The following is a 17,488-nucleotide window of genomic DNA, read 5'->3' as shown; positions in this document are numbered from 1 at the left end:
ATAACTATAGAAGGTTTGATGCTGAATATTATTGATTTAATTGTGAGAGCGTTTTAGTCAGTCCTCTTCTAACATGTCAACAACAAAGAAATCGACAGTGTGGCAGCATTTTGTTAAAATTGATAACAGGAAAAAGGTCGAATGCAAAGTTTGCAAGCAACAGTTTTCCACAGCTCGACGACAAACATGACATATATCATCTAAAAGTGGTAAGCTCACTTGTCTGCGTTAGCTTGCCCTGTCTGTTTTGAGTAGGCTATATGAACATATCAGAATTTGCATATTTCAATGTTTTAGTGTTATAACCTAACTTTTTTATTTTTTATTTGGAGCCTTAATGCGCAATTGCGCTGTGCTGTTGGTTGTGTTAGTTTTGAGCCTAGGATGCTTTATTTTTCAGTTATGCACTTTATTTAGTTTCTGCTCTTGATCTGGTTTGTTTAATAAATATTCTTTTTTTATTAAAGTGGACGTGCCTTTTGTGTTTATTAAGAGTAAAAGCTTTAAGTTAATAGTCTATTCGTGTCTCAGCTGCGAAGCTGAGCTCATGTTCAGCCTCGCTCGGTGCGAGGACATGCACAGTGAAATGATAGTGTCTGACAGTTATAACTTATTATTATAACGTATGACAAAAATAATTGTCTAAATTATGTTGCATATTCCTCAACAGTTCTTGTGATGATATCACTAGTTGACAACATAGTACTATTTTCGGAAATCATAAGCTATGATATTGCGCAGGTGCACGTGATGCAACGCTGTCAGAGCCGACAGACTCGAGTGTCAGACTCATTTCAGTGCAAAATAATTTGGTCAAAAACGATTTAATATACTGCAAATAGCCTACTAGTTTTTTATGTTTATTTATAATTCATTTAGGCGGACAACAAGGCTACCAAGTACTGCGCACAGTGCGCATCTAATTAAGTTAACGTTTTTTTTTGCGTCATTTTTAGTCGATTTTTGGTCGAAAATTTCAGGACTTCAGTCGACCAAGATTTTCTTTGGTTGAGTACAGCCCTACAATCAAGGGAGAAACATGAAGAAACTTAGCCTATATATGTGCCGTTCGCATAAGGGTCTTTCCCTGACATTAATGCTTGGATAAGACACGTCTCCTTCCATTAATAATAATAATTTGTAGGGCGGTGGCTGAGATATAAACCTACTAACGTCCTCCGTTGCCATGATTTTTGGAATGACTGATCGCGAGAGGAAAAAAATAAGTTTTAGTTGCTTAACATCGGTTAATGGAAACGCCGTCATTTTGCAATAGTTATTTATCGATATTTAGAAGAAAAAAAAAGTTTTGCTCAAATCTGTAATGGAAAGGCGCATACAGACGGTAGCTAGCCTATAGCTAATATGAAAACGCAAAGCAGCTTATTTTCATTTGAAGCACTGAGCTGAGGACAGCGACACAAGAGCCACACAGGTATGGCTACTTAGTCGCTGTCCTCAGTGCCACAGAAAAGCGCTGAAACGGACATGAAGGGGAACCCATTTCTTTTGGCCCATCTAGTTTTCTGGAGGCCTACAATCAAAATCCGCCGCAAGTGAGTCACGTGATTCGACTGATCACCCTAACGAAAAAAGTATTGCAATTTGTTTCACCAATATTATTAATTAAACAAATTCAAGTACACGGATATTTTGAAAAACAAATTTCCATGACTTTTCCAAAACTTTCTGAGTTTATTCATTTTCCAAAACTTTTCCAGGCCTGGAAATTGCCATTTTAAAATTCCATGACTTTTCCAGGTTTTTCATGACCGTACGAACCCTGTTTATTTATCCATTACCCAAAAGCCAGTATTAGTTTTCCTCCACTGTTCATAGCATACCTGCCAACCTAGAAATTATTTTTTGCGTACGGGGGGGGGGGGGGGGTGGTTGAGGACGACGGCGACGTTAAAACTAGAACAAACAAGTTCAGTCTATGCAGCTATAACCACTTACCACATACTCCTGCATAAGATCTTTAGGGTCCTCATTAAGATAGATGCAGAGTCCTCTGATGGCAAGTTCTCGTGATGCATCAATGTCATCCTTAAAAAGAAGTCAGAGCAGAAATGGAAAAAGGTCAGCTATAGACACTACTCAACACTAACAAAAAAAGCTAAATGGGTCTCATTCACTAAGAATTTTATAGAAAATTTTAATGAAATATTTCTGCCTCATCTCTAACATTTGATATCAGCCTGATCTGTTTGACATAGGGTGTTGCATTGATCTGTAAACTACAATGAGTGTCAGGATGCAAGAATCAATTGTTTCATCTCAAATAGTGTCATAGTGCACAACAACAGTCACTGCAACGTGTAGACTTGACATGTTTCATGTCTACTACATGACAAGAATTCATAGTCAAAATCATAATCAGACACAGTGACTATAGTAGACAAAAACATTGCGAACCCAGCACACGAAAAAAAACACCTTTAACTATCTGTTGTTCTTACTTGGATTACAGCTGACATCATTTCTTTCAGCATTCTGCCTTGCTGTCCTGGACGCCTTTCAAAAACCTTCAGGAAATTTGCATAGTGAAGGTCAAGCTGAGATAGAAATTTTGACTGTAGAGGAATGGTCGTGATTCTTTTAAACTCTGTATTCACCTGAAAGTAGAAAATTAACATGAAAGCAGTTTCAACAATAAGCTATGCCTCATTACAATAAATATTCACCAAGTAGTAAACATTAGGGCTGGGCAAAAAAATAGATTTTTCGATTAATCATTTTTTTAAATGTGGTCGATTCAAAATCGATTCTCAAACGCCACGAATCTATTTTTTTTCCACATTTATTTATCTATTACCCAAAAGCCAGTATTAGTTTTCCTCCACTGTTTATAGGCTTGCAAACTCCATTTTATAGCTAATGCTGTGAGATTTTGTTTGTTTTATCTTAATCATAAAATAACCTCAACTAGTGCTGCACATTTAATCATATCGCAATCGCGATGTCAAGCCTATGCAATTATATGACGTGAATGTCCTGTGTGAATCAAAATCGAATCGAATTGATAGCTTGCGAATCGAAATCAAATCGAATTGTAAAATCTGAATCGATACCCAGCCCTAGTAAACACCCGTCACAAACCTCAGTCACATCAAAGAGAGCTGGCCATCTTGTTAGGAAGTCGCTGATCATAGGAGCACAACGAAGAACTTCACGTCTTCTTAGTGCAAATGTTCGCTGCATTTTAGTCTTAATAGTCTCTCTGTTGTTTCTTGTTTTAACATCAGAAAGGAGCTCTACTCTGGCAGTCTCTAGCGTTTGGTCATTCTCTCCAATGGGGTAGGACGGGCAGTAGTCCACTTCACCTCTCCTGGGTTTCTTGACATTGTAGGCAGGACTTTGTTTTCCATCTGGCTTGTTTTTTAACTCATTTACAGTAACTTCAGGACAACCAATTTTTCGGAGATGTGTGCGATAGTTCGATAGTTTGTATTTCAGACTCACTTTCCAGCCTCCATAGCCAGTGTCTGAGCCCCTCTCTGCTAAACATGGATGCCTCTTCGTGAGTGCATCTGCGACTTGTTCAAACTCCCTGTCTGTGACATAGAGTTTGTATTGAACAATTTTTTGGATCAACCCCTCGAGTATGTCAGACTTGAGTTTAATATCAGGGATAAGCAGTGTTCCTTTTTCTCTAAAGATACCATTGGCCTGTTCAAGTTTATATTCTGCATCATAGGAGAAATGTGGAATGCTAAATGTATCAGGCCAAGATGATCGTGTGGTGGACTCTGGAGAGGAGAGGATGATAGTAGTGGAAGAACAGGATGAGGGAAGTTCAGCATGTCCTGGAGCAGAATTTGAAGTGTTCATTGTGCCAGACAGAGGTGTGAGGGAGTCAGTCAGGTGTATAATCTTGATTGTGTCTAGGGCTGGGCGATAATTCGATCTCGATACGGGATCGCGATAAATTTTTTAACGATTTCGATAATATGCTTGGGACATATTATTCGATATCACATGAAAAAGTAAGCGCAACAACAACAGTATCAGTCTGCCGGCTGCCGTATATAATTAATGCGATATGGCTCAGGTTTCCGTTGTCAGGTAATGCCGTAATGCCAAAATGAATTTGAGAATAAGCCTAAAATGTATAAAGCAAAAATACACCGACCTTTGGCTATGTTATAAAGGAACAGGCTCTACCGTTTGAAAGTTATTAAACAACATCGCATGCTGCATTTCAAATAAAGCACACGCCTAAAACGGCTGTAATATAGACCTAAACAACGAACGAATGAGTGAGACGTTTCAAATATGGCCAGGCCCAGGCAGACTAGCCGCCTGTAAAAGCTTTTTTCAGAGGCCAGACGCGACGGACGATGGTGAATCAGGAACGCCTGAAGCCTCAGATGTCCAGACAGCTCCACCACCACCGGAGAAAAAGCAGAATCGGATCAAGACGAAGCAGCGAAGTCGCCTTGCGGAGGACAAGGTTACGCGGCTAATGCGCATTGCAAGTTGTGGAGAGACACTAGCCGCGTTTCCATTAGGCGACCCTTCAAATTGCGCAAATTGAAATTGCGAATTAAAAATACGCACAATGGAAACACGTCAATTTCGCAAAAACTCCCGTTTATCGCAAAGGAGGTTTTTCAGGCAATTCGAAAAAGGAATATTTCGCAAAACTGATATGGAAACAGTTTTTTGCGCATTTACAGTCACCTGACTTAGAAGACGCGGTGTGTGTGAGGTCCATGTAGCTACGCAAATAATAATAATTTTATATAATTTTATTATATTATAACATTTAATAGGCTATATTTAGAAGACGCTTTTATGCAAAAAAGGAACAAAGCTGAGTGTGGAGCGCGCACTGCATGGCACGGAGGCGCGGGCGTGACCACTTGCAATAACAGTGGAAATAACTTAAAATACTCTATCATTTCTGGTCATACAGAAAATAATAATACATTATTTTCAACTACTTTTATTTGTGTAAACTCACAATAACAAGAAAACGTTGTGCTTTTGTAAAATAAAATAAAACAATCAGACGCACTTTCATGATCTCCGTAAACTGGAGCGCGAGAACTGAAACAAAATATAGCCTATTTAGGCTAAAGCTTGAAATGTCCACTTTAAAACGAACAAATTCGAATCGAAAGTTAATACCTTCTGATTATGCAATCCATATGAAAGGTGCATTTCTCTCTAAAAGCGCATCTACAGTGGTGGGGATGGAAATGTGATTTTAGCCGACACTTAGAAAACAATAGTTTATTAATAATATTAATGACTCTTCTCATTCAGCACTGCGGGAAAAACATCAATTCCAGGTTCTAATTTGGCCTTAGAAAACCAGTAAAATCGACATGTTTTCCATATTAATTTGTGAATATTTTAAATGTTTAATAAAGGGGCAAAAAGTCATAAACAAAAATCAGAAAATTCGTCGGTATTTACTTTTTTGCGCAGCAGTTTGTGTAGCCAGTTCAAATTAAAATTTTGGTGTTCAACTTTGCGTTTTAAAAAGACAACAACCGTTCATTTTTCGTTTTTCAATTACGGGTTAAAAAAGGAAAAACGAATGGACACAAAAGTAGCCTACATGGATCGTTTGGACAGAATACGAGACAGAGTTCTTTATTAAATTCATAAAAGAAACAATAATTAGCCTATAGGAATACTGGATTCTAAATCTCAAATAAATGGCACAATCAAAACCTCGGAGCAGAAATGAGGGCGAAACACCCAGAAACTCCTTATATGTGTCGTTCGCAGTATAAGGGTCTTTCCCTGCCATTAATGCTCGGATAACACGCCACGTCAGAGAAAAAAAAGGACGTTTTAGTCGCCTAACAAGTAATGCATTAAGTAGCATTAATGGAAACGCCGTCATTTCGCAATAGTTTTTTTTATCGATATTTAGATAATAGCGCAAAACATTTGCGCAAATCTGTAATGGAAACGCGGCAACAGGGAAGTTTTGATTTTAAGTCGGCAGCTGCACAATTCAGCACTGCAAAACAGCGTAAAAAGTAGCCTAAAATGACGCGAGACAATGTTATAGGCCTAGTCATTTGTTTGTTCCAGTTCATTTGACAAGGAGTCATTTCACGGTGGCCAATTTAAATGTTACCAGCTAAATGAGACATACTGAGAGAGTATAATTAAGTTCGCTTGAGTAAAAACAATAGGCTACTATTCAGATATTTTATGTGGGGAAGGGGGATTGGTTTGTTAAACTATGAATGTGAAACCATAGTAAAAACAATTGGCGTTGATTGACGTCAATCGGACGTTCATGTTTTTTTCCGTCTATTTGAAAGTTAGGCTAATAAACATGTTGCATTCTATACGGCCTGATTATGTCATTTTTTAAGTTACATAGCCTGCCTCCAGTTTTCCTCAACTTGACTAATTAAGAGGCGATATTTGACCGGCAAATCATCAAAATGTCCGGAAAACGAAACCTCTGCCGGTCAAAATCAAAAAATGTAAAATATATTGAAAAGTGACCACTGACCAGTCACTACTAGTTTGCACTTGTTTGAAAGCATATACAACTCTGTATGGGCGAAAGAGCGCTGAATTTTCTTTTGCCAGTTGTGGGCCCTGCTGCTCTCTTGACCAATGGAAAGATTCCTACAATGTGGGAGTGTAATGTGAATCCTTTGTCTGCATGAAGACCTTAACAAAAATATTTTGTGCTCATTATTGGAAGGCATATTGTTTAATTTTTCATGTTATTAAACTTTATTCTAAAGTTTCAGTGAATCTCTTGTTTCTTCAAGCTTCAGGATGTCCCTTACACTGGCAGCATCTGCAAAAACTACATATCGTGATAAGAATCGAGATCGATCAATATGGAAAAACATATCGTGATAAAAAAAAAATCCATATCGCCCAGCCCTAATTGTGTCTTTGTTTTTTATTTCATTAACTGAAGTTAAGTTCATAAACTGGTCCTCAAAAAGTGTGTCCATGAACTGCAGGCGAAAGGCACTTTGAAGTTTACACTGACTCCTTACCACATCCTCCAGTTCAGTCAATGTCTCAGGCAAGCCAGTTGGAAAAACAACTCTCTGGCAGCTGTCCTTGCCTAAAATTACTCTTAGTACAGATGTCGTCATTGTCCAATGTCTTTGTCTGTATAAAGAGAAAAACAAACAAATGGTGAACACAAAATAATTGTGGGCAAACCAAAAAAAATCATGTTGATGGTGAAACAAGTTTGGCTACAGTATTCTTTTCAACATTTTTTATATATAGGAACTAAAGGAAACAGAATCATAAAACAAGGGTCCACATAACAGAACATAAACCTGACAATAAGCTTGTTGGGCTTTTGTTTGTCTAACAGTTCCGATCCTTGAATCTGACTATTTCACCAGTATCAGCACTGCTTGTTCTATACAAGCAGTTAGTTTTAGTTAGTACAGGTTACATCTGCGTTTGGCACGTGAGCAGCACGTATTTTTTTCAGCGTGCATGTTAATCAATGAGTGCATTCAGAGCGCGAGCAGGAGTCACGTTTGCTGCTGTAGTGATGTAGTTGCAGTCGGTGTGAACCGGCCGTTAGGCTATTAATAGTTACATTAACTGAAACTAATTTGTTTAAAAAGTAGGCTATTGCCGGTAACAAGGCAGGTTTGCATAAACTCAACACGTATCCTGATTCCTACCGCATTTATCTTATTTTTTAGTCTAACGAGCATCTGGTTTGGCAATGCAGAAACGGACTGTCGTGCTTAGTTTTTTCTTCATACAATTAATATGAATTAGAAACTATCTAAAAAAAAAAAAACGACAAGAACATGTTCAATTAACAGTTTGATGACAAATTGATGAAATTGGCCTCACTTTCTGTCACTGTGAGAATGTGCTTTTTTTCCCGAACGATATTCTTTTGCTCCTTGATTTTCGAATGGCATTTTTGGCAGAAATGTATATCCCTATTTATCATCCATTGTCTCACAATATATAAATATATATATATATATATATATACACATTTCTTTAGTTTTTAAATATATTTTTAGGTTTCGATTTCTTACCTTTACCACAGACAAATCTCTTCAGTGTTACCATCTGCACACGTCCAACCAAATAGTCAGCCAAGGGGTATTCATCAGTTAATTCACTGACTTCTACAAGACTAAGTGCTTGTGTAGGGGACTGACTTAGCTCGTAAGCTCTGTAATGTTCTCGATACCACCCACACAGCTCTTTCAAAATAAAGAACAACTTCTGATGCAAAACACAAATTTGTTCAATTTGACCAAATTCAGGTAATCCGCCTTCAGATCCATGAACTACAATCATTCCTGTCCTGTAGTTGATACCCTTGCTCCAAACGTTTTTTGTGATATGGATTTCAGAAAGATGAGGATATCTTTGCCTTACAACCTGAGCTATTTCGTCCTTCAAAATATGCACTGGGACTGCAGATGCGCTTGACACATCTAGCTCTGACTTATCAAGACTTGGCAATGTCAGCTGGTACCCAATCATTAGCTGATGTTTTGTAGCCAGGGAGAGTGGGACATTTTTAAAACAACTGGTATGTCTAATGACTCGTTTAAAGAAGCTGTGCTTTGCTTCAAACCTGATTGTCCAATATCCCACAAGAGGACCAAACAGCCTGATTATTTGCGGGTAATGCTCCAAGTAGTGGTGTTTGGGCAGCAATCTCTCTTCAGAAAATAACTCTTTATATCTTTGTCTGTGCTCCGATATTTTACATTCTAGGTATGCAATGGACTCGTCATTGTGAACTGGGGCAACAACGAGTTCTACAATATCTTTCAATTCCAAGAGAATCTGCCATGCAGGCTCATGTTCAGGAATCTGAGGACCAATTATAAATGGAAGCAAACGTAACAAGCTCCAGTTCTCATGAGCATTACCTCCTATTGTTTTTCTGCTTGAGAGATGTTGAGGCAAAACATGTGGCTTATTAGTCTTATCAGTCCACTTGTATGGGAAATCTAAAATTGATTTGTTGATTTCATTTAAAGTAATGTACTTCTTTGATATTATCAATGTGAGACACTTTGCAAGCTCAACAGGTACAATACCCTCAAAAATATCATGGGCAATGTCTGGAGGGTATCCAGTTAGAACATCAAAATGTGAAAGTGCTTTAGTTAGAGGGCAAGCTTTTTTCACTCCAAAACAACTAGTACTATTATCTTCAGCTGACCTCACGTGAGCAATGTGGAGATCTTTTGTTCTGAGGCTGAAAGCACCTGTTCTTACCTCTTTTGACTGAATGTCTAGTTTGCTTGCAGTACAAAATCGACAAATATAATGCCCTGAAAAACTTTCATTAAAGCCTGCTAAAGCATGAGCTCCTAAATTGTCTGCAGCAACAGTGATAACTGTACCCTTCAGTGATTTACCTAGCTGTGGTATAAAAATTCCATTTTCTTCCAAGGATTTGAGGTCTTTTAGGAGTGGTTCTAACACTGTGTTATAGCCATATGTTTTGACATCATCAGTTTTACATAGTAGGGCCAAGTATATGGAGGACAATGATGAATTGGACCCAGGAGGTAGGTTACTCAGCACCCAATAGACTGCACAAAGCTTGTGTTTTTTGCGGGATGTCCCCAGGGGGTTGCAGAGCTCAAAATCATCAATATATAAACCCACAAACAGTCTTAAGTCCTGTCCTGACAAGAAGCTATTTTGCTTAAAATGAAGACCATCTCTAAAAGACCGATACAGACCTTCTGCCTCAGTTTCTTGTGTTTTCAGATCCTGTGATATGTTGTCTAAAATATCTTTCCTATTTAAAAGAACTTGTAGGGAATCAAGAATAGGAATGTACTGAAAAGTCTTTTTGTTTTTAGCATCCAGGATATATTCAACTGGATCAACTACATTAAAGTTAGCCTTATAATACTGCCTACGCTGATAAGCAGAACTAAGGGAGCCACCTTTTTGTATAGCTTTGTGTATAGGGTTAACTGTGCACAGTGTAGTAGCTATTTCTTTCAGGACAGATTTCTCAACTTGAAGATTATGCTTCTGAAAAGCATCACAAAGAACATCTGTATTAAGAGGAATTGATAAAGTGCTATTTAGATTGTAAAGCTCTTGTAAAAATTCATCAATTTGTGAACTTGGTACATGGGACAAATGTTCAAGCTTTAACAACGCTGCTGCAAAATTGTGTTTGATTATATTTGGTAGGTCCTTTGTGGAACAGACATCAGAAGCAGTCTCTATATCATGACATGCCTCTACCTCATCATCCTCTTCAACATCTGATTCCTGTGAAACTACTTTGGTAGTTACTATCCCAGGTTTAAAATCTTTAAGTGAAAAAGAATTATGTTTTCTGTTTTTATGAGATTTAAACGTACCACAGATGTTTGTTTTAAAGTTACAATGTAAAAACATGCACGTTATCAATTCATTTTTTTTCAAATGTGCATTAATATGAGCCCAATAATCTTTCTCGGAGTACAGGTCTCCACAATTACATATATGGCAATTAAATATGCTATTTTTAGACTGTCTCTGCCTAGTTTGAGTCACATGGAATCTATTCAAATGAATCTTAAGAGCATTCCACGTTCTAAACGAGCATGGGCAGTTTAAATATACACATGGAAAACAACTATTACGTCCAAAATGTCTATGTTTCAGCCTATAATGCTGCAATAGTTTCAACCTACTTGTTACAACTACTGAACAGGCCTTGCAAGTCCACATGTACAGCAAATGTTACTGAAAAGAGAAATACAAACAATTAGTCATGAATAAAAACAATAATAAAATTATATAATCATAAGATATGACAAAAATATATTAAACTACGTGAGTGTATTATTGACCGTTTGCAAAGACCCGCCCCCCTTAGTTACTGTCCGACAAGCTAACTTACGCCGTTCTCACGCCACACCATGTTCTCACGCAGTGAAAAATACATCGCGGCACGCTGACAGACAGGGCAGACCAGGTTACTTTTCGGTTACGTTTGATATTAAACATATTAAACAAAGTCTCACCTTTCAAATTTGGTCACTTTTTAAATAAATTTAAACAATAAATACCGTTTTGTGGCTCTTTAATGTGTCGTGACAGATCGCTGTAGAGCATCAGTTAAAGCTGCTCGTGAACCGATCATCTCTTCCTTCTAGTTAATTTAGAGCCTCAAATAAACATGAACAAACATAATGAATGTTGTTTTAACCACGGAAAGGCGTCAGTACACTCCGTTTTACAAGTTCAAATCCTCCCATGTTAATCTACTAGCTGCTAACTCTCCTGACTGCTTTGTCGGACAAAATGGCGGATGGCGAAGTATGATTGGTCAGATCACCTGTCAATCAAGCTCCCTGCGAAGGGTCAATTCAGCAATTCTTGAATAAATCTCTGGACAGTAATTTTATAAAATCTTCACATGTTAATAATAAAATACAAATTACTACATGTATACTTATGAAATACATTAAAGAAAAACAATTTAAGTTATATTGATGTAGTGCAATATGCCCATGGAGTCACAGTGCGCATTGAAAAGTATGAAAAATACACATCCTAGTGTATATCTATCCAGCAGTTTACAGATTATTTGTTTCTTTACAGTTTTAAATTCCAGTTATTCTGCCAATTAGAGTATTAGTGCTAGTATGATGGACTGAAAATCTGAACGAGGCCTAACAGACACCGGTAGCAGTGACGACATCGTTTAGAAACCGCATTAACACTTCAGCAAGACGAAGTAATTTTATGCAGATCCACAGCCCTTTATATACAGATCAAGCATTATAATGGGATTATATCATATCAGAGAGAGTTTTACCGTGCTGACTGTCGTAACGTGAACCGTATGAGGCACGCTGGAATGCTGCAGATGAACGGAGAATGATTGGCAGCCACAGCAGACGGAAGACAAGTTTCCGTGAACTTTAATTTTAGGATGTAAATATTCTTCTGTCCCTCACATTAATCTATAGCTTTCGATAACTTTGAATATAGTGGGACGAACTTTTATGGAGTCGGTCAGGCGGAAAACCTCGTAGTTTTCTATGCAGGACAAACCCTGACCAAGCGGCTAACGTTACAACACTCGACGAAATAAACAGTCGACATGATTTAAAAAGTGTGGGATTATCTTAAAAAACTATTTATTGTATTTAAAGTTAGATGGACAGATATTTTCAGAATTTAATATTAAATTTGTAATGATATTCTTACCTCATAAAGTCAATCCCCTCAGATGTCCTTCTCCAGACCAACGGTCCTGTCGTGTATTGCGCGTGCGCGTGCGCGGCCACTCTAGTCCAAATACTCCCGCGCACACGAATATTTAAAAATAAATAAAAACCTCAAAAGAGACAAAAAAATATATATATATATGCGGGGAATTTTTTTTCCTTCCTTTCTTCAATAAAAGCCAAATTGACTTTGTGGGCAGCATTTCAACATAAGTCTAAAAATATGCTTTTTTCCCCAGCACTGAAATGACACATACCCAGAAACCCGCATTTGCTAAATTTTCAGATTGAGAACGCATGGAAGCCAAATCGTCTTGTTTGCATCATATAAAAATTATAAAATAAAATAGAATAAGCTGAAACAAACATGTACCTCTCTTTTTTTAATGCAGTTTCAGAAATACACTGATGCAATATTTACATGTTGCAACAACTGAATTAGGTTAATTATACATGATGAAATTAAGTGCCAAAATACAACACAATTGTGTTGTATTAGCTCATTTTAATTAAATGAATGGAACAGCAGTAAAATCATTTTGAGTGAACACCATCTGTTTGATGGTAAATTGAGTCTTAATTGATTTGAACATATTATTGCAACATGATCATATCACTTTTTGATGACTGTGTTGAATTTCATTTGGAGTTTATGCAATGTAATTATGTTTGCATCTCAAACATAAATGTATTAAGTAGATTGTAAGTGTATTATTTTAGTATTCTCAATTAAGCTGCTTTCCTTTTTTTTCAGTGTGCTTAGTTCAGTTTGAGGGTAGAATATCATCTTCCGTCTCCTCAGGCAAACTGCCAGTGTGTGTTTTGATGTTACTGAACAGAAATCGTAATGCGTCTCAGAATCACAGCCTGTTCTGCCCATGGGGAATAACCTGCATTTAATACTTCTGTCCTCGTCTGCTGAATTGGTGGATAGGTTTTTGTTTCTGAAGGCATTTCTGCTGACCTTATTTCACACTACAATAAGTCACTCATTTATTCATTTTATTAGGACCGCTCCGGAGCATTTCCATTGTGCCCTGAACTCAGGTCATTTTCCACAGAGTTTATTTACAGAGAAGCGGTGTTTAACACAGTTGAGTTATGATTTCTCTGGGGTGAAAAGTGAAGGATGATGACTCCAAGCCTGTCCCCGCAGCAGACTTAACCCTAATGGATTTTCCTCTCTACATCTCTCCCGTCCTCCATCTATTATCCCTATCAGTGCTCGTTACAGCTCTGCTCAATACACATGAGGAGTATAAGAGATAGATGCATTCAATATTACTAATGTCTCACACATACTTCATGATGTGTCTTCCTTTCCTTTCAAACCGTTAACAATACAAGCAAACCACCTCAGATCCAATCGATTATTAACAATACAAGCAAACCACCTCAAACCCAGGAATGAATTGATAAATAATCAAAAAGTAGGACTGTCAAATCCTTTTAGATTATTAAAATGTAATGAAACCATTAAAAACAGAATCCAGATTGGAATGGAAATGGAATATTGATATGGAATTTGATTAAGCTTAAAAAAAAAAAAGCCAATTCAAGAGCCCTATACAGCAATAAAAATAAATATATAGTAGAGCCCGACCTATTTATCGGTCTACGGCTGATATGAGCCTGTCGCAGATATATCGGTATCGCGTTTATGACGCAGATATGCCACCGATATTAACTTTTTTTTTTTTTTTACAGAACATATAACGCGGATAAAATGCTTGTAAATTGTGTAACTACGTAGTTTGTCCAGCAGAGCGCACTCTATTGTTTGCTAATGGTGACCCAGGTTACTGTAGTGACACCAGCCAACCCTTTCACTTCAGTAAAGGCTGATTTACACTTCTGCGTCGGACCTACTCCGGAGACTCTACGCTGTAGGCAACGCGTTGGTTTTCATTTATACTTCTGCATCATTGTCCGGTGAAAGATGCGCACATATTAGCTTCCGCTCCACTGACAAGGTATGAAACCTGGCTAGCTAGCTAATGTAGAAAAAGTTGTGAGAGTAAAAGGCGGGGACATGTTTATTTATATTCCAATAATTTATATAATTATAACACTTTATATAGGGCCATTTTGCATAATGAGTAGTTTCATGTTCAGTACATTTTGCTGTCTACTTACTTGGCCTATATTTAAAATAGTATTTAAGTAAAAGTACTGTACATAGTAACATGTTTTCATTATGGTATAATTACTTTTACTTTAGTAAAAAGATCTGAGTACTTCCTCCACTGGTAGAGACTAGAGGAATTAAGTCTAATAATAGAAGATAACAAGCTTTTGCCAGTTATTTTTTATATAATGTGACTAAATAAAAAGACAAAGTCATTAGAGAAGATTATGCAACAGTATTTAGAATATAATATAGAATAGAACATGCAATGCAAACTAGTTTGATTACAACTCAAATGTATCATTCTCATTCTATCATTCACCCTGCCTCCATTACATATCTTTGTCACACAAGTGTTTAATCACCACATTTGAGTGATCATTGCAAAAAATGTGTTTTTATATATATATATATATATATATATATTAGGGCTGTCAAAAGATTAATCGCGATTAATCGCATCCAAAATAAAAGTTTGTGTTTACATAATATATGTGTGTGTACTGTGTATAATTATTTTGTATATATAAATACACACACATGCATGTATATATTTAAGAAATATTTGCATACATATACTGTATATATTTAGATATAATTTATATTATATATAAATATAATTTTTTTATATATAAATTACACATTTTTCTTAAATATATACAAGCATGTGTGTGTATTTATATATACAAATTTAATTATACACAGTACACACACATATATTATGTAAACACAAACTTTTATTTTGGATGTGATTAATCGCGATTAATCTTTTGACAGCCCTAATATATATATATATATATTGTGTTTATGTATGTATTCTATATACAAGTACCAGTCAAAGGTCTGTACACACGAATGGCAAAGTGTGTCCAAACTTTTGACTGGTACTGTACTATAATATGCACATAAATAATACTGCTACTGTATTATTATATATACATAAATAATATCGGCGGATATATCGATAACAGGCTTTTTTTACTCACTAATATCGGTATCGGCCCCAAAAATATAGCTCTAATATATAGTTGTGTCCCAAATGACGCACTATACACTATGCACTTATAAATGCTCTACGACGTACTCTAACATCTAGTGTACAATTGTTATAAGGTTATTTTGACATTCACATTGGAGTCTGATAGTCCCTTCCACTATATAAGTAAAGGGGCCATTCACACAGAACACATTTTGCTATTGCAGGTCAGTGAAGCCGAAAAAAGTAAAGGTCTAAGCGTTGCGAATTTAGAACGAAGCGTCATGCACGAGATGCTGCAAAAGACGTGAGTGCACCGGATAAAGACGTCCATCTAGCGAGTGTTTACGTTGAAAAACAATGGGAAATTAGCGCAGTGGAATGGGAAAGTGCGTTCTGTGTGAATGGCCCCTAACACTCTACACCACGTTTTATTTGCTAATTAAGTGCATCATCTGGATATTTAAACTGCAGTTTATTTTTGTGAACACACTATAGTCTATTTATACAACAAAATGTCACAGCATTGTGCATGCTGTAAGTGTATGTGATTTGCGGGTCTGATATAGAGGCAGAACTGATATGAATTAAAACTTTCAATCAAAACAAACCATTAAATACGACTCTGTAAATACAGAATCTGGCTCAGCTGTCAAATAGTTGACTGTGTGCTGCTCAAAGACATGGAAATAAAACACACATATTAATTTCTAACACCACTTTTTGTCTATTCATTCAGTAATTTACTCGTCCATTGCAACAATCTCTGATTTATTATTTTAAGGGTCTATTCTATAAGCAAATATTGGTGTGTGAATTACATACCATGTCTTGTGCACCACACTGATCATTTGCACTTGTTACTATGCACTTCTGGTTAAATGCATTTCATTGGTTCTACTATTAAGCTACACAATGCCATCAAATATAATCAAACTGCTTATGAAACTGAAATACTAATGGGAAGTTGACAAGTTCTGCTGTGTAAATGCTGTACTCCATCTAAATCTACTTTAAACAGCTCTTATGCACAGTAGTAAAGGGGTTTTATTACTATGCATGCAGCTTTATGAGCTTGAATTATTTGGAATAATAACTTTAAAAGATCCATTTGTCACACAGCAAGACCATTGGAATTAACTACTGAAGGCAAATAAGTGATTCAAATACTGAAAAAACCCTCTTCCTCTACATTCAAATACAACTGAATCTATATCTCATGGACATGTTCTGCATCACACAGCCAGCAGAAGTAATATAAGATTTAATGGTTATTTAATAAGGGAGCCTTTACAGTCAGACGACTGTTTCTCACTGTTATGTATGCATGTGTACACACACACACACACGCCACAATAATACACATCCACACACAGCATGCAGCAAGTAAAAACAGTGCAAAATAAGAGCAGAAGAATGGCAAACACACACAAAGCAAGCTTTATCCACACATTGACTCAGTGATGCTCCGTTACCTTACAGCAGCTGAAGACAACACACTACGAGAGCGCTTCACTTTGCCATGCCATCTGCTCCGAGCACAGGGTGCAAAGACCGGGAACAACTCTGCCTTCCAACTCTGACGTTCCCGTGCTCTCTCTCTCTCTCTCACACACTTTCGGCAGACAGACTGCTCCTGTATGGAGCTACATGTACACCTCTCTCTCCCTCCCCTTCCCCCCCTCTCCCACTCTCTCCCTCCCTACCTCCCTACCTCCCTCCCACTCTCTCTCTCTCTCTCTCCCTCTCTCTCACCCTCGTTCCTGTCCTCATTAGATCACTGAATTGACTACTTCTCACATGCATGTTTGTTTATAGAGAAATGAGTGAGTGTGAACACGTGTGTATTACTGGTTTTCCATATTAACCCTCTGATGCATTAATTGTTCATCACAATGGAAAAAAATACTGTGTCTTCATTTGTTTTTCAAAATAAGAAAATAATCATCAGCTGGTCATTAACTGAAGAAAAAAAAACTGTACACCTTAAAATGTTCGCCAACCAATCAGAACGAAGCATTCACCAGCTCTGTAGTATTCCCCTTTTTCCTAATTAGCAGCATTAGAATATGTGAGACACTTCCGGTTTGAGGAAGTTCTACTCAAAAAGACTGAAACAAATCATTTCAAATCATAAGGTTGTACAACAAATAATCCTTATCCGTCAATTTGACTGAATGAGCTGTA

At 37.0% G+C, this 17,488-nt stretch overlaps 1 protein-coding gene across 1 annotated transcript in view; it reads right to left on the bottom strand.

Moving 5' to 3' along the window:
• gramd1bb (GRAM domain containing 1Bb) overlaps positions 1 to 16,909 on the bottom strand; it is a 164,899-nt gene extending 147,990 nt beyond the window's left edge. Inside the window, exon 1 of the mRNA XM_082182178.1 lies at positions 16,777 to 16,909. The gene's annotated coding sequence lies outside the window, so the exon portion shown is untranslated. The remainder of the gene's footprint in view (positions 1 to 16,776) is intronic.
• Positions 16,910 to 17,488: the final 579 nt, after the last annotated feature.

The sequence above is a fragment of the Leuciscus leuciscus genome (assembly GCF_965113295.1).
Source record: "Leuciscus leuciscus genome assembly, chromosome: 10".
Taxonomy (NCBI): domain Eukaryota; kingdom Metazoa; phylum Chordata; class Actinopteri; order Cypriniformes; family Leuciscidae; genus Leuciscus; species Leuciscus leuciscus.
Note: the sequence above shows the minus strand (reverse complement) of the source record. Positions and strands in the feature narration are given on the sequence as shown.